This window comes from Schistocerca gregaria, chromosome X, assembly GCF_023897955.1.
Source record: "Schistocerca gregaria isolate iqSchGreg1 chromosome X, iqSchGreg1.2, whole genome shotgun sequence".
Lineage (NCBI taxonomy): Eukaryota > Metazoa > Arthropoda > Insecta > Orthoptera > Acrididae > Schistocerca > Schistocerca gregaria.
In genome coordinates, this window is record NC_064931.1 from 466944695 (window position 1) to 466972659 (window position 27965).

At 41.9% G+C, this 27965-nt stretch overlaps 1 protein-coding gene and 1 non-coding gene across 2 annotated transcripts in view; both read right to left on the reverse strand.

Annotated features, from left to right (window-relative positions):
- Nucleotides 1–27965, reverse strand: part of LOC126298894 (uncharacterized) — a 629072-nt gene that overhangs the window by 111753 nt on the left and 489354 nt on the right. The window lies entirely within an intron of this gene.
- Trnat-agu (transfer RNA threonine (anticodon AGU)) lies at nucleotides 3704–3782 on the reverse strand. Its single transcript has one exon. It is a non-coding gene; the product is annotated as a tRNA-Thr (tRNA).

The following is a 27965-nucleotide window of genomic DNA, read 5'->3' on the forward strand; positions in this document are numbered from 1 at the left end:
TTCCTACATTTTTTAATATTTCTACCTACGGGTGAAATCACCGATGCTGTAACCGCTATATGATAGCTGATTCCCTGTTCTGCGTTAACTGTTTCCAATTTTTCGGGTCTGTTTGTCACCAGAAGGTCTAATATGTTATCACCACAAGTTGGTTCTCTGTTTAACTGATCATGGTAGTTTTCAGATAATGCACTTAAAAAAAATTTCAGTGGATTCTTTGTCCCTGCCACCCGTTATACATATTTGAGTCTCCCAGTCCATATCTGGTAAATTAAAATCTCCACCCAAGACTATAACATGTTCGGGAAAACTACTAGAAATATTTTCCAAATTTTCCTTCAGGTATTTTGCCACGACAGCTGCTGAGCCAGGAAGTCTAGATTTTTAGTAGATAGTTTATTTCGGTTTGCGTCAATGTGAGTTTCGAGCTTAAATGTTCTGTAAATTTTGAAAGTGAAGTATATCTTTGACCTTGGACCATTTCAAGCCAAGGTTACCACATTTCTTACGGTAGATCTTCGAACTTGGAGCCAGATGTTTGCATTTACTTCTGAATGGTTGTCTCGTTTTAATTCTGCAGTATGATTGGCTGGAGAAGGGAAGAGGTCATGAGGAACAGAGAACAACTGGGCTGATTCCTTCGTCTTAGATTTTTAAATTTCTTGCCAGTTTATAAATTTCTCAATAATTCCATCGTACATTTTTTTTTAATTTCACGCCATGTGCTATCCTGGACTTTAGCGTTTCCTGTCATCTTCCAGCTTGGTGGCGTCATGAGTTCGGGGTCGTTGACCCTGCCTCTGCGTGTAGGCAACCCACACTAACTCCTGCAGATTCTAGAATGAAGGCTTTCACGACCGGGTGACATGGCTGTTGATATACTTTCCGGGATGTGAGGTCGTGGTCCAAGAACTTTTTCTGCTCCTTACGTTTCGTCCAGGACTGCGCTGGACTTCCTCAGAGGCGCTGCTCCGCTGAGTCTTGCCGACTGACTGGGAAGAGAGTGTCATGGATACGGTATGCGACTTTGGGTTCGCAATAATTAAAGCCAAGGCGTTTTTCTTTGCGGCGAAACTTTTTCACGACATTGCAATCAGCAACATTCTCCTCTTAAAGCCAATATATTTCGACACCTACCTTCACAGGGCGCAATGACCATTGTAATAAAAATAAGAGAAATGATAGGTCGCACAGAAAGATTCAGTTGGTCATTTTTCCCATGTGCTATTAGAATAGCAGTTCCCAAACTTTTTTGATCAGGGATTACTTTGATTCCTTTGTTCTCAGCAGAGGTCAGAAGTTCCAAGAAAAATAAGCTGTATCAATCTAAAAAAAAATTAAACAAAACTCTTCACATTTTCATCAAACTCAAAAGTAGCATGCATTAACAGTACCATTTTAATCGAAAACACAATATTTTTAGTAGGGAATTTATTTCGATTTGTATCAATGTGAGTTTTGAGCTTGAATCTTCTGTACAAGTTCGGTAATGCTGAAGCTAACATTATTCCTCAGAGCTACAAGCATTTCATCACTTATTTTCAATCGATTCCTGGGATTGTTTTAAATTACTAACAAAGCAGAAAATCCTTGTTCGCATTAATAAGTTGCGGAGACGAGCCGAAGATAGCGTAAGGCGATTTCTCGAATTTTACTGTATGAAATTACTTTTTACACCAAAACAGCTCAAGAAAATCAGATTCAAATTAGTCCTTACAGCATATATCATTTTGGAATTCAGTGAGCTCTGCCTGGAGTCCTTCTGCAGCTTCTACAGCAGTAATGCTAAAAGGGTTGCGATTCAGTTTTTGGTCAACTTTAGCGTCTGTTTTCCGGGAAGTCATGACTGAGTTCATCAGTCAACTTTTGCACGATGATCATTGATGTTTCCTTCGATGTCGGCCCTAATCGTGTCATACCTTCCATCATCAACGACTACTTTTAATGTCGCGAAAGCAGAATAAATGTTTTCACCAATTTTATCCATTCATTACTGAAGTATGCAAAGAAAGACACGAAGTTTATCGTCAAAGACAAATACGTTTTCAATGCCTTCTAAATGTCTGTTATCGGAACTTTGTAATGGCACGTTCAACTTATACAAGTGTGTTAAAAGATCCACAAGTTTAGTCAAACGCATCTGAGATGTCAGGGCAAAATGTGCTCTAGCAAGGCTTTCACTTTTTTCTCACCCAGAGACAACTCACGCACTCCTCTGAGTTCATATAACATTCCTAACAAGTTACCTTTCGACTGCCAGCGAACTTATATGTGAAAGAGAAGGTTCTCATGGTCGGGACCATTTCAGGGCACTTTATTTAAGGCGTATGTTTAAAGCGATTCTTTTGACAACATATGCCACATTTGTGACCACTGCACAGTGTTATTAAGACATTCATGAAGCCACGCAACTGGCAATAAATGTGGTAAAAGTTGTCAAATGCATCTCCTTAAATACAAGCGTTAAAAAGAACTATGTCATCAAAAGAAATTCGACCATAACAGCTTTCTCTAATTATGTTATCCTCGTCTAAAGAGCGGGCGAACACGAATATCTGACAACAATTAGAAATGTCAGTCGATTCATCACACTGGAAAGCGAAGCATGGAGTAGATGGCTTTGTTGGTAAATGAACGGAGAGAATGGTTTTAAGTTGATATATTATACAATTTATTCATTAATTGCATTCAAGAACATAACTGCATAAAATTTTACTGTTGAAGTATTCAAATATGCTTGGAAAAAGGGTAGGGGCACCTGACAAGCAATATGACATTAAATTAAAATTAATGGCTCCTGATATGCGATCTAACATACAAATGTTAAAGATTATCGAAGTGCAATCAGGCTTCGAAATAAATCGAACACTCACTAACGCTATCTGACTGTAAAGTTAAAGAGGCGCTTATGATTGATTGTGAAACCAGTGGGAAGAAGCTAAGTGAATCTAATGCTCAGCACGGAGATGAAAATGCATCGCACATTAACTGTAGCTGAAATGAAGTCATTAACAAATGCAAGCCTGAAGCTGGATTCTAAGCTGGATTAAGTGCAAGCTTATTGAGCATTGCTCGTACAGTAAACTTTCCTACGCCCTATTTGCTGCTGGTTCGGTCTCACCATGTTATCGGTTAAAATGCCGAAGCGTGAGATGGCCGCAAGTATTACGCCGCCTAGTGTGAGCTTACAAATCTCGCGATGGCTGCTCCGGATGATGGCGGTAGGCAGCTACAGCAGGTGTCGCAGAGCGTCGCTTCTTGGACGAGGTCATCAACAACAGTCTTACTGGACGGCAGTGACAAGAGTGTCTTCTGAAGTTATAAGATTTACAGTTTTGATACGGTTTATAAGGACAAGCTGTTTTTCCAGTCACGTAGGATGGACTATAGCAAATCAGACTTTGTGTTACTTTTATAAACTTCTGCTTCCTATACTGTTGTGTAATGTGGTTAATCACTAGATGCTCAGGTGGCGGAAATATCCTCTTGACTCCCATTTCACTATCTCCACCCAGTGGCGGGGTTCCTATCAAGTTCTAACATTTACTTTCGTCCCTCCCACCAGTGCTCTCGGTTACAGCAACTATCAGTTTATTATATGGAAATCGAAAGTGGAGAGCGGAAGAAAGGAAAGGAAAGAGAGGGGATTGATGCTGTCAGCTGCATCAGGACATTACGCAGAATCAACGGTGACGAATGAAAATGTGCAACGGACCGGGATTCGAACCCGGGATCTCCTGCTTACTAGGCAGGTGTGTTAACCACTGCACCATCCGGGACACAGCATTACTACTGCTGCACGGACTACCTCAGTACGCCTCACGGCCGACCCACATTCCCAACGAGCGCCACCTATCCGCAGTCCCTGTCCATTTCCTCCATATTCGCTCTCTGAGATTCCCACAGGAAGACGGATATGTTTTTGCATCCGGACTGAAGATGTTGGTATCATTGCCCAGTTAGGCTAGTCCGAAAGGACAGACACCACACATTAATATAATTTTCTCTCTGCTTCCGACTACCTCCAGTGCTCTCTCCTCGATAGTTCGTTGCTATTAACGGATGGAAAGCTTGCATGTCAAGTGGAAAAACTACACGTATTACGGTTGTCTTTCCACTTGCCTAAAGCGGAAAAATCCCGTGGTTTCGGGCCACCCTGCACTCTCAAGCGGTGTCACCTGTATACGACTGACGGTCTTCCGGCTTGGGGATTTCCTTACAGTAAATTCGAAAAGCAAGCTTTGTTTTAGACCGGAGAGGTTCCGATAATCGGAATAATCCGGCCTCGCGGTCGCGACTTCTTCCCGGGGAAAGTAAGCGACCACGGCCGCACATCCAAGTCGGGACTCTCGACATCTATTCACAGGCTACAACTAATTGGAGCTTCAAGCGAAATAAATGAATTGTAATACTCAGTATTGTAATTCTAGCTGACTTCCTATCAGGAGAGACTGCATATCAGTCATCTCAATTTTGTATAACTTCATATCACTAGGGGAGAGTAAGACTCTCTGACTGACATATTCTGAGGAATTTATTCGTTGAGTTACTATTAGGAATATTCGTCAGCGCACGATGCCGATTTCGTAACTGTTGAAACAAGATACTCCTCTATATAATTTGACATTAGCTCAATTCGAGTTTTTACAGCGTTGTTCGATACGGGTTTACTTCGAAAAATTCTAAAACTTCTTCGACATCTTTGAGCAAAAGAGGTTTCAGAGATGTTTCTCCTATTTCGTGAGGATTTTTTGATGCCAATATCAATTTCAATGTCTCAAACGACGCAACCGAATTTTCTCCGATGACGCAAATATTGTACCGCTAGGCCTGATTTTAATTTTTTTCACCAGATTCTCTCATTTTTCTGCAAAATTAGGATGACACGTGGCGTTTTGATTTTGATGTCTTTAAGGAATCGTCCACGAGAACGGTTGCACATATAACACACTGTGGTTTTATTCATCCCTCACTTTCTACCGAAGTATATTCGAATTTAGCCTAACTAATGTCATATTTTCTCTTAGGCGCCATTTTCTGAAAATAAAACAGAACTGCAATCAAGGAAAAGGTTTACGAACATAAGCTTAAAAATAACTTAGTTTTCACAATAAAACAAATAAAAAATATAATGACAAATAAATATAATTTCACTATCTTCATTTTTAATTGCATATCGCTATGTAACGTGATATTCAACGCTGAAGAGCCAAAGAAGTTGGTGCACCTGTCTAATATCGTCTAGGGGCACCACGAATACGCAAAAGTGCCGCAACATTACGTGTCGTGAAATCGACTACCGTTTTATGTAGTGATGGAGGGAGATGACACCATGAATCCTGCAGGACTGCCCATAAATCCGTAAGAGTACTGTGGGGCTGGAGATCTCTTCTGAACACCATGTTGCAAGGCATCCCAGATGTGCTCAATAATGTTCATGTCTGGGGAGTTTGGTGTCCAGCGCAAGTGGTTAAACTCAGAAGAGTGTTCCTGGAGCTACTCTGTAGCAGTTCTGAACGTGTAGGGTGTCGTATTATCCTGCTGGTGTTGCCCAAGTCAGTCGGAATGCACAATGGACATAAATGGAGGCAGTTGATCAGACAGGATGCTTACGTACGCTGACACTTGTTGATGACTCAGCGCTGAAATTTGCAGCAGTTGGCGGAAGGGTGGCACTTCTATCACGTTTTATGAATACTCTTCAGTCGTCGTTGGTCTCTTTCTTGCAGGATGTGTAATCTTTTTCCGGCCGCAGCGATGTCGGAGATTTGATGTTTTACCTGATTCGTGATATTCACAGATCACTCGTGAAATGGTAGTACGGGAAAATCCCCACTTCGTCGCTAACTTGGAGATGCTGTGTCGCATCGCTCTTGCGCCGGCTATAACACCACGTTCAAACTCACTTAAATCTTGACAACTTGCCACTGTAGCAGCAGTAACCGATCTAACGACTGCACCAGACACTTTTTGCCTTATATATGAGCTGCCGATCGCAGCGCCGTGCTCTGCCTGTTTACATGTCTCTGTATTTGAATACTCATGTCTATACCAGTTTCTTTGGCGCTTCAGTGTAATTGCGTGGCCAACGAAATATACCTAACTGTTGTGAACTTTGTGTAATACACTTATACATAGATATGCTCAAGCCTGTACTACGTTTTGTAATACCAAGTTTTCATTCAAACAGTTTGACATGAAGAAAATTGTACATACTTTTTTTTACATAAGTCGTAAATCGATACGAATGTTTGGAAGTAACGGTCAGCTAAACCACTGACGCCGCTTAACCACTAAGCATCCAAAGAGAATCACTGACATCGCCAAGCAAGACAACAGAAAGGGTGCTACGATTGAGTGACCGGCTCCTGCTATGCTGTGACGTCGATTACTTGCCCTCTTAGCCACCTGCGCGCTCAACTCACTGGATCGCGGTGCTGCGCCACCCGCGTAACAAGGGATTACTAATTTAAAATCAATGAAAGTCTGAAATTTTAAGTTTTACGCGGACAACATTTAAGGTTTGTGGACCATTGGTAGTGAGTAGACCACGGGATGGAAACTAACGTTTTATAGAATGGAACGGTTGAGAAACGGTCTGGAAGTGATTGTATGAACCCTATGCCGTACACTCAAGTTTGAATTGATGAGACGACACACAAGAGTAACTTAAGTGTGCGTTCCAGATTTCACCATTCATTAGCGCGTATTTCGAATTTTTTCCTTGACTTTACCTTTTGAGCCTCCAGAGAAGTTTACTCTAATACCAAGGCAGATACATCACGAAAATCACAAATTAATCTCACATCCATGTGGTCATCATGTTCCTGTACGCTGGAAGTTCGTCGAAAACCTACATTTTCAGATGCGTGGAAGGAGCCTCTCGATCCCAGGTTTAAGGAAGGTCCAAAATGATTCTTGATATCCAACTTAAATATATCTATCATTATTATTCACAACACGAGGTTAAACAGACTCGACAACAGATCATGTTCACTTTTCTATCACTTACATCACTGTTGCTGACTGCACATATATCCGTCATTGTTGCTCAGAACACAAGATTAAATAGAACTGACTGCAGATCACAGGCTCTTTACTTCTCTCTTTTAGCGATTAAGTGCAATCACGGAAAAACTGAATGTGGATAGCCAGAAGGTGAATTCAGCTGCTATCCTTCCGAATGTGAGTCTAGTGTGTTACAACTGAGATGTCGCTGCTCACTGTGGCTGATCTTAATATTCTGATCGATCGGAGTAATGTCTCTCAGTATTTTTATTTAAATGCAGATGAGCTCCTATAGTTTTAGGCATGTAAACACAAAAACAGTCAGTGTAGTAGACTGAATCACTAAAGTGCCGAAAGTGAGAACGGTTGTAATACTACCTAACGTTTCGAGATGTCATATCTCCACTTTGACATCGATGTCCCAAAAGCGATAAATCGTGGATATGACCCCAAAATTGCAAAATGTCGCTTAGGTTGAAGTGATATTTATTCAGTCGACGGCAGTAACGCAATCCATTACACTCTCACTTTCAGAAGTTCAGTTAAGGACTCTTCCCTCACTATCACTCTTTCACAGGCTAGAAAGAGTTAAGATTGTTAGAAACTTAATCAGTATTAGCTCTGATAAAAATTAGTTTAAAAATTATCGAATAAACACAATGATTACGCCTTCCTTGTCATATGTCCCACTTTGCTACCGGCAAGGAAAACCGCAAATAATTTATTATACAAAGATATACTGCTATAACTGAATTTTAACCGGCAAGAACGGTATCTGAACAAGAAGCTAACTGTCTTCACAAGCATTTAGCTCTCCTACATTCACAATGAAGAGAAAATAAACACAGTTCGTGATCAATTAGTACTGGAAAAGATTTAACCCAGTAATGCTGGTTAATTGTATCAATAATAATCAATTTAGCGCATAGCTAAACCCACTATCTGGTTGCTTGTCACAGCAGTCATCAGCTGTTATATGATTTTCAATTATGCACACAGGTTCCAACAGAAAGTTATATGCTGAAATATAGGAAATGCGCTTTTTGTAAAGGTAATAAGTCAAAATATTGGGAGATACATTATTTTGCTATTTAAAATTCAGTAAGTAAAAGCTTTAAACTACGTATCCTAATTTTACGAATGCAGATAAACAGCTAAATTCACTCACGAAGTGGATTGCAAGGGAACATTGTTGATAATGGTAACATCGTAGGCACAATAAACCTCTGTTGCGTCTTATAAAATAATCTGGACAAGGAACTGGAGCAGAACCAAAGAATAGGAATGATTAAGAAATATGTATAAATTATTTATTTACTCTAGGACGGGAATAGAACGTAGCGTTATGCCTAATTCTTGTGTGAAACTGACATTCGTGCGGGGTAATTTTGTGAAAGGCTAGTACAAAATTTTGACTGATTCATGCGAAGTTGATCTGTCACCAATGATGACAGCTTAAAAAACAATTTAACTGCATCGAAACTGATTAATGTTAACAGGAATACAGTTAGTTTTTTATATTCATTTGTGTGAGGTAGAATCATATACAAGGTACGAAATATTCTCAGTGTAACACCAGTATCAAAATTATTTTATAAATAAAACCAATCGCCGGCCGCAGTGGTCTCGCGGTTCTAGGCACGCAGTTCGGAACCGTGCGACTGCTACGGTCGCAGGTTCGAATCCTGCCTCGGTCATGGATGTGTGTGGTGTCCTTAGGTTAGTTAGGTTTAAGTAGTTCTAAGTTCTAGGGGACTGATGACCAGAGAAGTTGAGTCCCATAGTGCTCAGAGCCATTTGAACCAATAAAACCAATCAAGAATCCACTGTGAAGAAGAGGATGGAAACTGCAATTAAATACTGTTACTTCATGAAAATAGCATACCTAACCTGAAAATTGCATTATTAGTCCACAAATATATTAAATTATATGCTTTTTGCTGCGTCTTTTGCTGACGGTGTTTCAGTCTGATCGATGAGTTAGAAGTTTGTAAGGAAGGAAATGGTGAATGATTGTAAGAAACGAAATTAAGCAGGCAGTTAGATAGCTGAACTTCTGATTTCAGTTAACTGCCGCGGTTTCAGCCAAAGTGAACGGTATAACTGTTTCGGGTACCATATTAATTTAGTGCAAAAGGGGGAGTGGGTGGAGGATACCGTTTTTGACGTCAGATATTATGGAGCTTTTGATAGCCACGTTGCCGTGTCATATGCAGTGGAAGTAAATTACATTTCACAAAAAGAAGGTAGAAGTTCATTTAAATCCGTTTGGACAGTGTGTTTTTAATTTTATCGCTGTGAGGAGAAGAAATTTCCATTTACAGTATTTGATTTGAAGGATATGCCAATTATAGCAGAACAGTAAACTGCTCTGAATGCGCTTTACTCCAAGCTATTGAGCTAACTCCCCACGAATAAAAAGGAAAAAGGAGGGAGAAAGGAACAGACGCTACATTTCACATACGTATGTTATTACCTTCCTACGCAGATAACTTCCTCCATCAAATTTCAGAGTTAATAAAGTTTTCTTCTACTGAGTCCCATTTTACAGATTTTGTGTAGGATGTGTAGTTATGCCGCATATCATTCATATACAACTATTGGACGCTCTTTTATTAATTTTGGTCACATTACGGCTTTATCAAATTCGATCATTCATACTTCGGGACTTCACTTGTGCAGCTGGTACACGAGTATTTAATATAGTTAGAGGTATTTCTGAGGCCAGAACGATCATTTCCTTACTGCCCAATAACAATAGTCTCTTGCAGATACAGGTCGGTCTCTACGAGCATGAAGCCTACGTTAATATCCTTTCTTTGTTCATGTACTGGGCACTGAATATCATTCAGAAATATTGACATGTAATTACAAAATTAATTAAAAGTGTTATCCGAAAGGACAGGGTAAACACAGTTCGTGGTGGGGTGTTTGTTGCTTCTAGAAGTACTTTAGCTTGTCGTGAAATTGAAGTAGATAGTTCCTTTGAGTTAATATGGGCAGATATAATTCTTGGCAACCAGAATAAAATAATGATTGGATCCTTTTAGGCGACCTCCCAATTCAAATGATACAATTTCTGAAACGTTCAAAGAAAACTAGAGTCTGCTTTCAAACACGTACCCGACTCATAAAATTATAGTTGGTGGTGACTTTAATTTACCCTCGATATTTTGGTGAAAATACATGTGTAATTCCTGAAGTAAGCATAAAACATAATACGAAATTTCCCTAAACGCATTCTCTGACAATTATTTCGAGCAATTAGTTCATGAGCCTACGCGAATAGCCAACTCTTGTTGAAACACACTTGACCTCTTACCAACAAATAATCCTGAGCTAATAACCAGCATCGAAACGGATACTGGGATTAGAGAACACAGGGTTGTCGTAGCGAGATTGAAAATTCCAACCCCCAAATCCTCCAAAATTAAACGAATAACAGACCTATTCAAAAAAGCAGATAGAAATTCACTTGACGCCATCTTGTGAGACGATCTCCACTCCCTTCAAATTAACAATATAAGTGTAGACCAGAAGTGGAGTGAATTCAGAGAAATAGTATCGGCATGAATTCAGAGATTTATACCAAATAAATGAACAAACCACGGAGCTAATTCTCCTTGGTATAAAATTGGGTCAGAACACTGTTCAAAAACAAAGGAAAAAACACGCCAAATTTAAACGGACGCAAAATTTCCAAGATTGGCGACCTTTTACAGAAGCTCGAAATTTAGCAGGGACCTTAATGAGAGATGCGTACAGTAGGTTCCACAACGAAACTTTGTCTCGAAACATGGCAGAAAATCCAAAGAGATTGTGGTCGTATTTGAAGTATGCTAGCGGCAAGACACAATCAATGCCCCTATGCGCAGTAGCAATGGAAATACTATCGACGACAGTGCTGCCAAAGCAGAGTTACCAAACACAGCCTCCCGAAATTCGTTCACCAAAGAATACGAAGAACAATTGCCAACACGAGTAACTTAGAAGTAGACATCCTCGGAATAGTGAATCAACTTAAATCACTTAACGAAAGCAAATGTTCTGGTTCAGACTTTTTACCAGTTAGATTCCTTTCGTAGTATGCTGATACAGTAGCTCCATACTTAACAATCGTATACATCCGTCCGCTTGACGAAAGATCCGTTCTCAAAGACTGGAAAGTTGCACAGGTCACACGAATATTCAAGAAAGGTAGTAGGAGTAATCCATTAAATTCAAAGTCCGTATCATTGACGTCGATATGCAGCAGAATTTTGGAACATATATTGTGTTCGAACATTATGAATTACCACGAAAAAAAAAAACAGTATACTGACAAACACACTCAACACGGATTTAGAAAACATCATTCTTTTGAAACACAACTAACTGTTTACTCACACGAAGTGTCGAGTGTTATTGGCATTGGATTTCGAATTGATTCCGTATCTTTAGATTTCCACAAGGCATTTGACACTGTACCACACAAGCGGCTTGTAGTGAAATTGCGTGCTTATGGAATATCGTATCGGTTATGTGACTGTCAGAGAGACAGAGAAAGAGAGAGAGAGAGAGAGAGAGAGACATCGCAGTTCGTAGTAACTGACGGAAAGTCATCGAGCAAGACAGAAATGATTTCTGGGGTAGTGTTATAGGCCCTTTGCTGATCATCTTCTACATGAAGGATTTGGGGGACAATCTAGGCAGCTGTCTTAGGTTGTTTGCAGATGACGCTGTCGTTTATCGAATAGTAAAGTCACCAGAAGATCTAAACAAATTGCAAAACGATTTAGAAAAGATATCTGTGTGGTGCGAAAATTGGCAATTGACCCTGAATAACGAAAAGCGTGAGGTTATCGACATGAGTGATAAAAGGAAGCCGGCCGGGATGGCCCAGCGGTTCTAGGCTCTACAGTCTGGAACCGCGTGACCGCTACGGTCGCAGGTTCGAATCCTGCCTCGGGCATGGATGTGTGTCATGCCCTTAGGTTAGTTAGGTTTCAGTAGTCCTAAGTTCTAGGGGACTGATGACCTTAGAAGTTAAGTCCCATAGTTCTCAGAGCCATTTGATAAAAGAAATCCGTTAAACTTCGGTTACACGATAAATCAGTCAAATCTAAGGGCCATAAGTTGAACTAAATATGTGGGATTACAATTGCGAACAACTTAAATTGGAAGGAACACGTAGAAAATGTTGTGGGAAGGCTAACCAAAGACTGCGTTTTATTGGCAGGACACATAATAAATATAACAGATCTACTAAAGAGACTGCCTTCACTACGCTTGTCTGCCCTATTTTTGAGGCCTGCGCTGTGTGGGATTTTACCAGATAGAACTGAGGGAGTACAAAGTTCAAAGAAGGGCAGGAAATATTGTGTTATAGCGAAATTGGGGAGAGAGTGTCACTGAAATGATACAGGATTTGGGGTGGACAGAACTAAAACAAAAACGTTTTTCGTTGCGGTGGAATCTTCTCGCGAAATTGTTGTTGTTTTTGTTGTCTTCAGTCCTGAGACTGGTTTGATGCAGCTCTCCATGCTACTCTATCCTGTGCAAGCTTCTTCATCTCCCAGTACCTACTGCAACCTACATCCTTCTGAATCTGCTTAGTGTATTCATCTTTTGGTCTCCCTCTACGATTTTTACCCTCCACGCTGCCCTCCAGTGCTAAATTTGTGATCCCTTGATGCCTCAAAACATGTCCTACTAACCGATCCCTTCTTCTAGTCAAGTTGTGCCACAAACTTCTCTTCTCCCCAATCCTATTCAATATCTCCTCATAAGTTACGTGATCTATCCACCTTATCTTCAGCATTCTTCTGTAGCACCACATTTCGAAAGCTTCTATTCTCTTCTTGTCCAAACTAGTTATCGTCCATGTTTCACTTCCATACATGGCTACACTCCAAACAAATACTTTCAGAAACGACTTCCTGATACATAAATCTATATTCGATGTTAACAAATTTCTCTTCTTCAGAAACGCTTTCCTGGCCATTGCCAGTCTACATTTTATATCCTCTCTACTTCGACCATCATCAGTTATTTTACTTCCTAAATAGCAAAACTCCTTTACTACTTTAAGTGTCTCATTTCCTAATCTAATTCCCTCAGCATCACCCGACTTAATTTGACTACATTCCATTATCCTCGTTTTGCTTTTGTTGATGTTCATCTTATATCCTCCTTTCAAGACACTATCCATTCCGTTCAACTGCTCTTCCAAGTCCTTTGCCGTCTCTGACAGAATTACAATGTCATCGGCGAACCTCAAAGTTTTTACTTCTTCTCCATGAATTTTAATACCTACCCCGAATTTTTCTTTTGTTTCCTTTACTGCTTGCTCAATATACAGATTGAATAACATCGGGGAGAGACTACAACCCTGTCTCACTCCTTTCCCAACCACTGCTTTCCTTTCATACACCTCGACTCTAATTACTGCCATCTGGTTTCTGTACAAATTGTAAATAGCCTTTCGCTCCCTGTATTTTACCCCTGCTACTTTCAGAATTTGAAAGAGAGTATTCCAGTCAACATTGTCAAAAGCTTTCTCTAAGTCTACAAATGCTAGAAACGTAGGTTCCCCTTTTCTTAATCTTTCTTCTAAGATAAGTCGTAAGGTCAGTATTGCCACACGTGTTCCAACATTTCTACAGAATGCAAACTGATCCTCCCCGAGGTCCCCATCTACCAGTTTTTCCATTCGTCTGTAAAGAATTCGCGTTAGTAATTTGCAGCTGTGACTTATTAAACTGATAGTTCGGTAATTTTCACATGTCAGCACGTACTTTCTTTGGGATTGGAATTATTATATTCTTCTTGAAGTCTGAGGATATATCACCTGTCTCATACATCTTGCTCACCAGCTGGTAGAGTTTTGTCATGACTGGCTCTCCCAAGGCCGTCAGAAGGTCTAATGGAATATTGTCTACTCCGGGCGCCTTGTTTCGACTCAGGCCTTTCAGTGCTCTGTCAAACTCTTCACGCAGTATCTTATCTCCCATTTCGTCTACATCTACATCCTCTTCCATTTCCATAATATTGTCCTCAAGTACATCGCCCTTGTACAAACCTTCTATATACTCCTTCCACCTTTCTGCCTTCCCTTCTTTGCTTAGAACTGGGTTGCCATCTGAGCTCTTGATATTCATACACGTGGTTCTCTTCTCTCCAAAGGTCTCTTTAATTTTCCTGTAAGCAGTATCTATCTTACCCCTAGTGAGATAAGCTTCTACATCCTTACATTTGTCCTCTATCCATCCCTGCTTAGCCATTTTGCACTTCCTGTCGTTCTCATTTTTGAGACGTTTGTATTCCTTTTTGCCTGCTTCATTTACTGTATTTTTATATTTTCTCCTTTCATCAATTAAATTCAATATTTCTTCTGTTACCCAAGGATTTCTAGCAGCCCTCGTCTTTTTACCTACTTTATCCTCTGCTGCCTTCACTACTTCAACCCTCAGAGCTACCCATTCTTCTTCTACTGTGTTTCTTTCCCCCATTCCTGTCAATTGTTCCCTTATGCTCTCCTTGAAACTCTGTACAACCTTTGGTTCTTTCAGCTTCTCCAGATCCCATGTCCATAAATTCTCATCTTTTTGCAGTTTCTTCAGTTTTAACCTACAGGTCATAACCAATAGATTGTGGCCAGAGTCAACATCTGCCCCTGGAAATGTCCTACAATTTAAAACCAGATCCCTAAATCTCTGTCTTACCATTATATAATCTATCTGATAACTTTTAGTATCTCCAGGATTCTTCCATGTATACAACGTTCTTTTATGATTCTTGAACCAAGTGTTAGCTATGATTAAGTTATGCTCTGTGCAAAATTCTACCAGACGGCTTCCTCTTTCATTTCTTAGCCCCAATCCATGATCACCTACTATGTTTCCTTCTCTCCCTTTTTCTACTGACGAATTCCAGTCACCCATTACTATTACATTTTCGTCTCCGTTCACTACCTGAATAATTTCTTTTATCTCATCATACATTTCATCGATTTCTTCATCATCTGCAGAGCTAGTTGGCATATAAACTTGTACTACTGTAGTAGGCATGGGCTTTGTGTCTATCTTGGCCACAATAATGCGTTAACTATGCTGTTTGTAGTAGCTTACCCGCACTCCTATTTTTTATTCATTATTAAACCTACTCCTGCATTACCCCTATTTGATTTTGTATTTATAGCCCTGTATTCACCTGACCAAAAGTCTTATTCCTCCAGGCATCGAACTTCACTAATTCCCACTATATCTAACTTTAAGCTATCCATATCCCTTTTTAAATTTTCTAACCTACCTGCCCGATTTAGGGATCTGACATTCCATGCTCCGATCCGTAGAACGCCAGTTTTCTTTCTCCTGATAACGCCTTCCTCTTGAGTAGTCCCAGTCCGTAGATCCGAATGGGGGACTATTTTACCTCCAGAATATTTTACCCAAGAGGACGCCATCATCATTTAATCATACAGTAAAGCTGCATGTCCTCGGGAAAAATTACGGCTGTAGTTTCCCCTTGCTTTCAGCCGTTCGCAGTACCAGCACAGCAAGGCCGTTTTGGTTAATGTTGCAAGGCCAGATCAGTCAATCATCCAGACTGTTGCCCCTGCAACTACTGAAAATGCTGCTGCTCTCTTCAGGAACCACATGTTTGTCTGGCCTCTCAACAGATACCCCTCCGTTGTGGTTGCACCTACGGTACGGCCATCTGTATCGCTGAGGCACGCAAGCCTCCCCACCAATGGCAACGTCCATGGATCATGGGGGGGAGGGGCTCACGAAATTGTTATCACCAACTTTATCTTTCGAATGCGCAAATTTTCCGTTGACGCTGACCTAAATAGGGAGAAACAATCACCATGATAAAATAAGGGAAATCAAAGCTCACACTGAAAGATATAGGCGTTATTTTTTCCCGCGCACTTTACGGGATTGGAATATAGAGAACTATTGTGAAGATGGTGTGATGAAAACCCTGTAAGGCACTTAAATGTGACTTGCAGAGTATGCATGTAGATGTAATTGTAGAACACAGACACATTTTGCTGATAGTCATTAGACGGTAACAAGTTTTCCAAGCATTGGCTGTTATCAATAGCATAACATAAATTAATGAATCTTGCATACAGCTACAAGGGCTCGACATATGCCAGTGATATTAGAAAACAAAATAATTAGTTTATGAAGAAGGAGTGACTTGTAATAGCTTTAAACAGTCATAAATTATTGCCATAGCCATAGTCTTCATTAATATTATCTTACTTTCACATTTATTCACGCAATTTTAATGGTACACTTGCCTTTGCATTAGCTCCGAATAGCCTGCATGCTAGATGCTACTATAGACCACTTATTCCTTCTGTTTATACGCACATACACACACACACACACACACACACACACACACACACACACTAACATTCGGCGTGGTGTCAGTTTGTTCTACACTCCTGGAAATGGAAAAAAGAACACATTGACACCGGTGTGTCAGACCCACCATACTTGCTCCGGACACTGCGAGAGGGCTGTACAAGCAATGATCACACGCACGGCACAGCGGACACACCAGGAACCGCGGTGTTGGCCGTCGAATGGCGCTAGCTGCGCAGCATTTGTGCACCGCCGCCGTCAGTGTCAGCCAGTTTGCCGTGGCATACGGAGCTCCATCGCAGTCTTTAACACTGGTAGCATGCCGCGACAGCGTGGACGTGAACCGTATGTGCAGTTGACGGACTTTGAGCGAGGGCGTATAGTGGGCATGCGGGAGGCCGGGTGGACGTACCGCCGAATTGCTCAACACGTGGGGCGTGAGGTCTCCACAGTACATCGATGTTGTCGCCAGTGGTCGGCGGAAGGTGCACGTGCCCGTCGACCTGGGACCGGACCGCAGCGACGCACGGATGCACGCCAAGACCGTAGGATCCTACGCAGTGCCGTAGGGGACCGCACCGCCACTTCCCAGCAAATTAGGGACACTGTTGCTCCTGGGGTATCGGCGAGGACCATTCGCAACCGTCTCCATGAAGCTAGGCTACGGTCCCGCACACCGTTAGGCCGTCTTCCGCTCACGCCCCAACATCGTGCAACCCGCCTCCAGTGGTGTCGCGACAGGCGTGAATGGAGGGACGAATGAAGACGTGTCGTCTTCAGCGATGAGAGTCGCTTCTACCTTGGTGCCAATGATGGTCGTATGTGTGTTTGGCGCCGTGCAGGTGAGCGCCACAATCATGACTGCATACGACCGAGGCACACAGGGCCAACACCTGGCATCATGGTGTGAGGAGCGATCCCCGACACTGGCCGTACACCTCTGGTGATCGTCGAGGGGACACTGAATAGTGCACGGTACATCCAAACCGTCATCGAACCCATCGTTCTACCATTCCTAGACTGGCAAGGGAACTTGCTGTTCCAACAGGACAATGCACGTCCGCATGTATCCCGTGCCACCCACCGTGCTCTAGAAGATGTAAGTCAACTACCCTGGCCAGCAAGATCTCCGGATCTGTCCCCCATTGAGCATGTTTGGGACTGGATGAAACGTCGTCTCACGCGGTCTGCATGTCCAGCACGAACGCTGGTCCAACTGAAGCGCCAGGTGGAAATGGCATGGCAAGCCGTTCCACAGGACTACATCCAGCATCTCTACGATAGTCTCCATGGGAGAATAGCAGCCTGCATTGCTGCGAATGGTGGATATACACTGTACTAGTGCCGACATTGTGCATGCTCTGTTGCCTGTGTCTATGTGCCTGTGGTTCTGTCAGTGTGATGTATCTGACCCCAGGAATGTGTCAATAAAGTTTCCCCTTCCTGGGACAATGAATTCACGGTGTTCTTATTTCAATTTCCAGGAGTGTATATCGTGTCTACCAACCACTTTCGCGCAACGACGCTCTGAACGTGTTTTTTAGGGAATTGACTAGTTTGAACCTGGGACCTGTTGCTGGTAAAGAGACGCCAGATCACACATGACATGTAGACTTCAGAAGAGTTCAGTGAGACTAGCGATGATATAACCAAATAATTAATGATTTCAGCGTCAGCTCCACTGCACTCCCTATAAAAGAATTTTAATACTAACTAAATTTAGTGGAAGGGGTTCAAGGCTTTCCTATTTTTAGTTAGGTGGTAAAATAACGTCGAAAAAACAGTTACGTTTACCATTGGAAATTTTATTCTACTCACAAAATATTGCTTATAAATTGCACAATTGAGAAAAGGAAATGTTTTAATACAGGATGGTAAAAACCAACTGCATTCAACAAAAATGTGAAAGAATATACCCTGAGTGGGTTTCCAATTTCTACAATGGATCGAAGGATGACCTATGCCGTATCACATCTATAATCTAGGTTTAAATTAAGTTTCACAAGAGAGAAAACTATCAAAATGGTCAACAGTGACCCTCAATTATCTTTAATTACTTATCTAACTTGTCGTAAATTACAGTGGCTGATGTGGCTTCTCAATAACTATACAAGAGAAAAATCTTCGCGTTTCAGATTTTTACTTCAAGTGGCAAATGTGAACACCATGAGCTTTAATTGACCATCGACACTAGTATTACGCAAAAAGGGGGTGTAACAGATGAGACTTTTGCAGTTCTGAGTGAACCTTTATGCGCTGTTATGCGGCATCGCGTGCATTCATTACCTTGTCGGTGTTCGTCAGGGGGCGGCGGGCAGCACAGCTCCGCTCACCTCGCCGTCTCGGAAGCAACTCTCACCTAACTTCTCTTTACTACAATTTACCGAAGTTGGTTTAAAAAAAAAACTATCTGGCTGTGTTTTCATCTGACCAATCAGGGTCTCAATGTTAACTGTAAGCTCCGCCAAGCAAAAATTCTGTCTATCCAATGAGAAACGTTATACTTTTCGTGGTGGGGTAATGTTTTTAAAGTTTTAGTGTTATCGTAAGATCTATACTGTTCTTCTGGAGGGCTCTATCTTTTAACATGGGCTGGGAGGTGGTCCTAGCGGTTAGCTGGATACGTGGGTGTCCGTCCCTTATTGTAAGGCCTTCCAGCTTAACACGGCTCTGCTCTCAGCTTCTGTTCTCGTTTCTCCCCTCGGAACTGCGTCTGTCTCACAGTGGGAAGGTATGACATGCATTTAGGCATTCTTGTGTTAGTCTGTGGTATTCCATTTGCTCACTCGTTACTCATATTAGTTTGGTTAATTTAATGTCACTCACGATCTATTCGGAGCTATGTGACATACTGCTGGATTTGCTTATCATTTCAGGGTTTTCATGGAAGGTGCTGGATTTGCCTGACACCTTACAACACACACACACACACACACACACATATATATATATATATATATATATATATATATATATATATATATATATATATATATATAGAGAGAGAGAGAGAGAGAGAGAGAGAGAGTATCTTAATTGTAACTGCTTAGATTTATCTTTTAATCGAGAATTTATCCCATCCAGGCGTGTGGAGTCCCAAGAGTTCCCTTTCAGCTTATACACAAGGTCAAAATCACTTCATTCACTTGATACACTCAACATAAACTTACTAAATGAAAGAATAATTTCGGAAAAGCAAGATAATAAACCTGCAAAACCCTATTCATACTACGTATACTCCATGAACCACCTATCTTCTTCTGTTTTGTTGTGAAACAGAACGTTTCCTCCTCTATTGTTGAAGTACTGTCCCTTTCCAATATGTTATTTATATCATGGCACTTTCGTCGACACTGATTTGTCTACGGCAGACGGAAAGTGGAGTCAAATGGTTCAAATGGCTCTGAGCACTATGGGAGGTCATCAGTCTCCTAGAACTTAGAATTACTTAAACCTAACTATCCTAAGGACATCACACACGCCCATGTCAGAGGCAGGATTCGAACCTGTGACCGTAGCGGTTACGCGGTTGCAAACTGAAGCGCTTAGAACCGCACGGCCACACCGGCCGGCGAAAGTGGAGTCCAGGTGACGATCAGCCAGTCGTACATTGACTAATCTTCACTGTACCACGACCGTCATTGGTCTGGTCTCCTCTTTCCTTTGTTACGTTTCTGAGTGTAACTCTCCAGGACGCTCCTCAAAAATGCCTTCTGAGGCAATGAAAGGCCGGAGGATCAGCAGTTCTGGTGAAAAATGTCTCCACAAGTTCACATGCCATGTTCTCTTCACGTTGGTGAACTTTAATTACTATATCAGACACACATTTGTCATCTTCTAGCACTCTTATTCTGTTATTGTGATCATTTCCCACGTGGCGATTACCAGGTTTCTCCTGTATTTGCTTCGAATCTTTTTTCTACTGATAGATTTCTTATCAACATCAATTTTTTTCAAAACTCTTGCTAATTGTCTGTTTCACATCGATAACTACCACATATTATGTTCTTTCGATTTGTAGTGTATTCACTTTTGGCTCCGCTATACTAGTTTACCTTGAATAATATTTCTGAGGCGATAGTGTCCTGAGGATGCTGAGACGCTCCACATGGCATGCAAGTTTGAAGAAGGGAAAAGGGGTTCTTCTTCCCTCTGTTCAGTTTGAGCTATTCTCCAGTGAAGTTGTGCTTTTGCTTGTGTGTGATATGATGTTTATTGAGGGTGGCTGCACTGAATTATACTGAGGAATATGGACAGTGCTCTCTGAAAGCAGCTTACACTTCGTATTTTGAAGTGATACTGAGAATTGGACACAATGTTTCTCCATACGAACCTCTGAAATACAACGTCATGCCTATCTTTGTTTACGACATTATGAGCCCTACTGGAAAGTAATATTTCGTGGCTACTAAAGCTGAATAAGTAGCAGAGTCGGTATACGTGATTACGATTAATATGGTGCAATTACCGCTCCGTTACATGCAGTATTGGTTCCTAACTGAGTTAGCAAGCCGGTATTTCATTCACCAGATTGCTTTGACGCTTTTTATAATTCACGAATTGTCAGTAGAGTTTGTCTTTGTATCGAATGAGCGTGTATACCACCTGATGTAATATTAATCTTATTGTCCTCTGCAAAAATATTTGCATGCATTGGAAGCTAATGACGATGAATCAAACGGAAATCTCATTTCTTTATGTGTATTATGTTCTTTCCATAAATTTTACTCAGCGAAGTTTATTGAGATGAAAAAAGTCATGGGATACCACCTAGTATCGTGTCAGATATCCTTTCGCCCAGCGCAGTGCAGCAAATCGACGTGGCATATTCTCATCAAGTCTATCGAAACTTCCTACATAAACATTGAGCCATGCTGCCTATATAGCCGTCCATAACTACGGAAGTGTTGCCGGTGCAGGAATTTTTGTACGACCTGCCCTCTCGATTATGTCCCATAAATATTCGATGCTATTTATGAGGGGTGAACTGGGTGGCCAGATCATACGCTCGAATTGTCCAGGGTGTTCTTCAAACCAATTATGGCCCGGTGACATGGCGCATTCTATTACATAAAGATTCAATCGTTATTTGCGAGCATGAAATCTACGAATGGCTTCAAAGTGTCTCCTAATAGCCGAACAGTTTCCCGTCAAGTATTGGTTCAGTTGGACCAGAGGACCTAGCCCATTCCATGTAAACACAGCCCAAACCATTATGGAGCCACCTCAGCCTTCTTGACAACTTTGGTCCATGGCGTAATGAGGTTCAAATAGCTCTGAGTACTATGGGACTTAAATTCTGAGGTCATCAGTCCCCTAAAACTTAGAACTACTTAAACCTAACTAACCTAAGGACATCGCACACCCCCATGCCCGAGGCAGGATTCGAACCAGCGACCGTAGCGGTAGCGAGGTTCCAGACTGAAGCGCCTAGAACCGCTCGGCGACACCGGCCGGCGCTTAATGAAGTCTACGCCACATCGAAACATACCTACAACTCTTTCCAGCTGAAATCAGGACTAATGTGAGCATACCATGTTTTTCCAGTCCAAGAAATATGATCACGAGCCCATAAGAAGCGCTGCAGACATGTCGTTATGTCAGCAAATGCACTCGCGTGGCTTCCTCTTCTGCCATAGCCTGTTAACACCAAATTTCGCCCCACTGTCCTAACGAATACGTTCGTCGTACGTCCGACATTGGTTTCTGTGGTTATTTCACGCAGTGTTGATTCTCTGTTTGCAGTGACAACTCTACGCAAATGCTGCTATTCTCGATTAAGTGAAGGTCATCAGTCACTGTGTTGTCCGTGTTAAGAGGTAAAGCCTGAAATATGGTATTCTCGGTACACTCTTGATATTATGGATCTCATAATTTCCAATTCCGTAATGATTTCTGAAGTGGAATGCCCAATGCGTCTAGCTTCAACTACCATTCCGCGTTCAAAGTCTGTTAATTCCCTTCGTGCGCCCATAATCACGTCGGAAAGCTTCTCACATGAATCACCTGAGTACAAATGACAGTTCCACCAATACACTGCCCTTTCGTAGCTTCTGTACGCGATACTACCGTTATCTGTGTAAGTGCATATCGCTATGTCATGATTTCCGTCACCTCAGCGTATTCTTTCATGATGGTGATACTGAATAATTAAGAAGTCTCGCACAAATGCCTTGCATAGGAACAGTAGGAGATCATCTTCCGCCCTCAGCGCAGTCATTAGTTCTATTATAATCGTTCCTCATGTCGAATGGATTGTAAGATCAGCAATTGTTTTCAGGTTTCATAAGGTAATTACACCTCGAGAGTTTCTGACCAGCTGTTGTTCGCCGTATTGATGCAGTATTTTTGTTAGAACGATGTATTATCAGTTACGAACAAAGTATTATAAGCCCTAATCGAATCCTTGATATCATAGACTCCTGGAAATTGAAATAAGAACACCGTGAATTCATTGTCCCTGGAAGGGGAAACTTTATTGACACATTCCTGGGGTCAGGTACATCACATGATCAGACTGACAGAAGCACAGGCAACAGAGCATGCACAATGTCGGCACTAGTACAGTGTATATCCACCTTTCGCAGCAATGCAGGCTGCTATTCTCCCATGAAGACGATCGTAGAGATGCTGGATGTAGTCCTGTGGAACGGCTTGCCATGCCATTTCCACCTGGCGCCTCAGTTGGACCAGCGTTCGTGCTGGACGTGCAGACCGCGTGAGACGACGGTTCATCCAGACCCAAACGTGCTCAATGGGGGACAGATCCGGAGATCTTGCTGGCCAGGGTAGTTGACTTACAGCCTCTAGAGCACGTAGGGTGGCACGGGATACATGCGGACGTGCATTGTCCTGTTGGAACAGCAAGTTCCCTTGCCGGTCTAGGAATGGTAGAACGATGGGTTCGATGACGGTTTGGATGTACCGTGCACTATTCAGTGTCCCCTCGACGATCACCAGAGGTGTACGGCCAGTGTCGGAGATCGCTCTCCACACCATGATGCCGGGTGTTGGCCCTGTGTGCCTCGGTCGTATGCAGTCCTGATTGTGGCGCTCACCTGCACGGCGCCAAACACGCATACGACAATCATTGGCACCAAGGCAGAAGGAACTCTCATCGCTGAAGGCGACACGTGTCCATTCGTCCCTCCATTCACGTCTGTCGCGACACCACTGGAGGCGGGCTGCACGATGTTGGGGCGTGAGCGGAAGACGGCCTAACGGTGTGCGGGACCGTAGCCCCGCTTCATGGAGACGGTTGCGAATGGTCCTCGCCGATACCCCAGGAGCAACAGTGTCCCTAATTTGCTGGGAGTGGCGGTGCGGTCCCCTACGGCACTGCGTAGGATCCTACGGTCTTGGTGTGCATCCGTGCGTCTCTGCGGTCCGGTCCCAGGTCGACGGGCACGTGCACCTTCCGCCGACCACTGGCGACAACATCGATGTACTGTGGAGACCTCACGCCCCACGTGTTGAGCAATTCGGCGGTACGTCCACCCGGCCTCTCGCATGCCCACTATACGCCCTCGCTCAAAGTCCGTCAACTGCACATACGGTTCACGTCCACGCTGTCGCGGCATGCTACCAGTGTTAAAGACTGCGATGGAGCTCCGTATGCCACGGCAAACTGGCTGACACTGACGGCGGCGGTGCACAAATTCTGCGCAGCTAGCGCCATTCGACGGCCAACACCGCGGTTCCTGGTGTGTCCGCTGTGCCGTGCGTGTGATCATTGCTTGTACAGCCCTCTCGCAGTGTCCGGAGCAAGTATGGTGGGTCTGACACACCGGTGTCAACGTGTTCTTTTTTCCATTTCCAGGAGTGTATATATATACTTCTTAGTGGAAGTAATCGAGATGATGGGTTTGGGGTTAAAGATTAGAGTGAGTAATGAGTAATTTGCTCACTTAACAGTAGTAAATTCTTTGAGATGCTGAAGAATATGTTTTGCGCTAGCCATGTGTTTCTGCACTGAATCATACTTGTATGGCAGTCAGATAGCGTATCTGTATTACGCCTTTTGGGCTTTATTTACTTATTGAAGAGGGCACTTTTAATCTGGGCAATTTTCTTCTATAGAATACAGCCTTTCTAGTTTTACTGGAACCATACATTCTTCATCTCTAAATATTGCAGTGACTATTTGATTCTGAAGTCTGTGTCAGTTGTCAGTACTGACTGGAATTTTTTTTCTGATTCGTCGTCTCCGGTCAGCTCTGGTACAGTCCATAGCAAATCAAACGGCGAATCATACCCCCTCGTACTTTGCATATGTTTCAGACTAACCCGCTCCTTAACGTTCGATATGAATGTGTAACTTGTCTTCGTGTTGTTGCTGGGTCCGAGTATCATTGCCACTCCTGCAGTAGCTCTGCCTTATTTCAGACAGTTAACTTGTAGTTAAACTTTATTTAAACCATCTCTGCCTTATTTCAGATAGTTAACTTCTAATTAAACATTATTTAAACCATAAACAAATAATTATATTGTCAATATCTTAGTTTCACAGCCAAAACTGATGCTTCAGGACTGCAGATATCTATATGTGAAATTTTCAGCCGGCCGCTGTGGCGCTTGTCCGGAACCACGCGGCTGCAACGGTCGCACGTTCGAATCCTGCCTTGGGCATGGATGTGTGTGATGTCCTTAGGTTAGTTAGGTTTACGTAGTTCTAAGTCTAGGGGACTGATGACCTCAGATGTTAAGTTCCATAGTGCTTAGAGCCATTAGAACGATTTTTTTGAGAATTTCATGTACTCGTCTCTTATTTTCTATTACTTATACAAATGTTAAAATAATGTGTACTCGTATAATCTTTGGTTTTAAAAGGTAAATATTCCATTGCCACGGTATCTAAGACTGAGCCGATCGTCAGTGTCGTAATAGGAATGGTCGATATCAGAACCCTTCATCTGGCTATCTCTGCATGTAGGCTGTGACAGTTTGTCCTGGCTGTCCTATATTGACTGAAACGTCTGTTGCTATATTTCCCAGTGTTACTTGAAAACAACGATTTGTACGGTCTGATTATAATGAAAGAACAGCTATTCACGGAGATGCAATGTGGGCTATAATTATCGTATGACAGCGAAACGTGGCAGGTATGGTGATGAGTTAATGAGGAACCGATTTACGCTGCAAAAAAGTTACTTCCAGTCGTCGCCACGAGGTGCAAATCTGGCACTGTACACTGTCTGCGTTACGGTGTTACATCCACGCTGGCATTTCACAAGCCATAACGTGAGTGAACAGTATGGTTATAGGGAAGAGAGACCGTGTGCTGTTAGTGAAACTGCTTTATATGAACTGTGGAAATTACAGTGAAAGAGTATCACCGAATGAAAAGTCTGAGGAGGGTCCCGATGTCATTAAATGCTCTAAAGAAGATGACATCGTAATCTGAAAACACAGCTGACCTTAGTGTGGCAACTAGAAGGCGAAGGCGTCCTATCACAGTGAAAGTTATTAATGAGGTTGTTATTGGTGTAACTGACCATGCAGCACGGGCATCGGGTAATTCTAGTGCTCGTACAGTGTCACGAGAAATGTCCATCCCATTGTCAACAGTACGGAAAGTTCAGCGGCCTATTTTACACTGGTACCCTTAAAAGACGTAAACGGTGCAGGAACTGAAACCTCATGATCTGCAACAACGTTCCGAATTTTCTCTTCTATGTCTGGCACCTAATCCATTACAAGTGGAAACATTTCTATATGTCTTTATTGCACTCAAAGCACCAGACCTGCACCTGGTGGACAGAATTTGAACTAACTTTTTCCTGCGTAACTCGGTTCCGCCTTATCGCATTAGAATAATTATAGCCCACAATGGACCTCAGTCAGAAACTGTACTTTAAATATAACCACCCAGTAATAATGTACATAATCAGTTTTAGAGAACAATTGTTCTGTATAAAACGATGTAGCGAATATTGAGGAATATAATCACACAGTAAGAATGTAAATAAAAATTCGGCTTTCTTTCACAATTCTTATGACTGGTTTATCACGGATGTATATTGTGACAAATGAAAATTTTGTCTGTAGGCTCACGTTATGTGCACACATGATTTATATCACTTACCGACAAGTCAGTGACAGCTGCTCCATCTACGACATAAAACTGTTTCGACAGTACAGTTCCTATCTAACTATCCGTGCACGTTTCGCTACATAGCTTTCAAGAACCTCCGACCGTAGTGCAACTATTCGTTTTGGCGATAAAATGCATATTATTGTTGTTACATTGTTTTCCATGTAAAAATTTGTGATGAACCAATGTTCCTATCCTATAGAAGCTGGACGGACTACATGCTTTTGAGATCTGTGAATAGTTTCATGTAGCTAAATTGAAACAAAAGTGATATAACAAGTACGCAGCTAGATTTCACTCATTTCATCCAAACTGCCCATTTCTAAAAGTCCTTAGTGTAGAACGCTGCGAGAACTAAGTGTTTGGTAATGGTAGTGTCATAAAATGTGATGTAAGGAAGACTGAAGTATTAACAGTAAGATTATTATGTAAATGATAATTCGATTCAATTTCACGTTTTTTTTTATGATCGGTTTATGACAGATGTATGTTTTAACAAAAGTAAATGTATCTGCAATATAGCCTTCTCAGAAAAGAAAACACGAAACAGTGATATTTCATGCACTTTTGGTCTTCAAACAGGAACTATCCATGTCTGAATTTGTGTATTATTTAAGAAACAACCCAAGAAGACCGCGAGAAACTAGAAATCTGATGATCTCATCAGTCAAATTGGCTCTTCACAGCAACGTAAACTGAAATTTATGTCCAGTGATGCGGCGACGAAAGTGTAGATATGAGGACTGTAATTCAGCAGTTCCTACTTTTATAAATTACCGATACACCAAAGTGAAACGCCTTTTCATATTCTCTGCACTTTTTGCCACATTTTTGTTAGTAATTAGGGAAAAAAAGCATTCTGGTTTAGAATCTTCCAAGATACTTTTAGTTTAGCACCTCCCTATCAGCGGATATCGTAAACGGGCACTTATTTCTTAAGGAAGCATTGGAAGACCGGATATTAATCAGTACTTGGGTAACACACCACAGCATACGACTTAGATCCATTTCACGAAAAAGACGTCTGAAATTTTACGGACATATAGAACCTTTGCCCAACAAAATTTTCCGCGTCACAAATGGGACCTGAAGAACTAAAACAAATATCACGGCAGTTGCTCTCAATACACTGATAACTACCTATGAACAGATAATCGACTTTCATAAGTTCAGGTACAAGCAGCAGTTTGAAAGAAGTGTGAAATGAAAAACACATAGATATTATGACAGATCCACAGTGAGAGCATAAAGAATTTTTGGGAAAATAAGAAGAACAAGAAGACTAGAGCTAACTACTGAACTTGCGTATTCAATAAAGGACCAAATGAAGTAATAATACTTAAAATAGTGTTGTAGTAAATAATATTAGTTATATAAACATTAGTAAAATATAGATGTAAATCAGTGTTTTCAACCTTTTTGAATACACGACCGCTTTCCATAAAAAAAGTGGCGACTTCGCAGAACCGTAAAAGCTATGTAAGTGATTTAGAAGGCGACGTAGT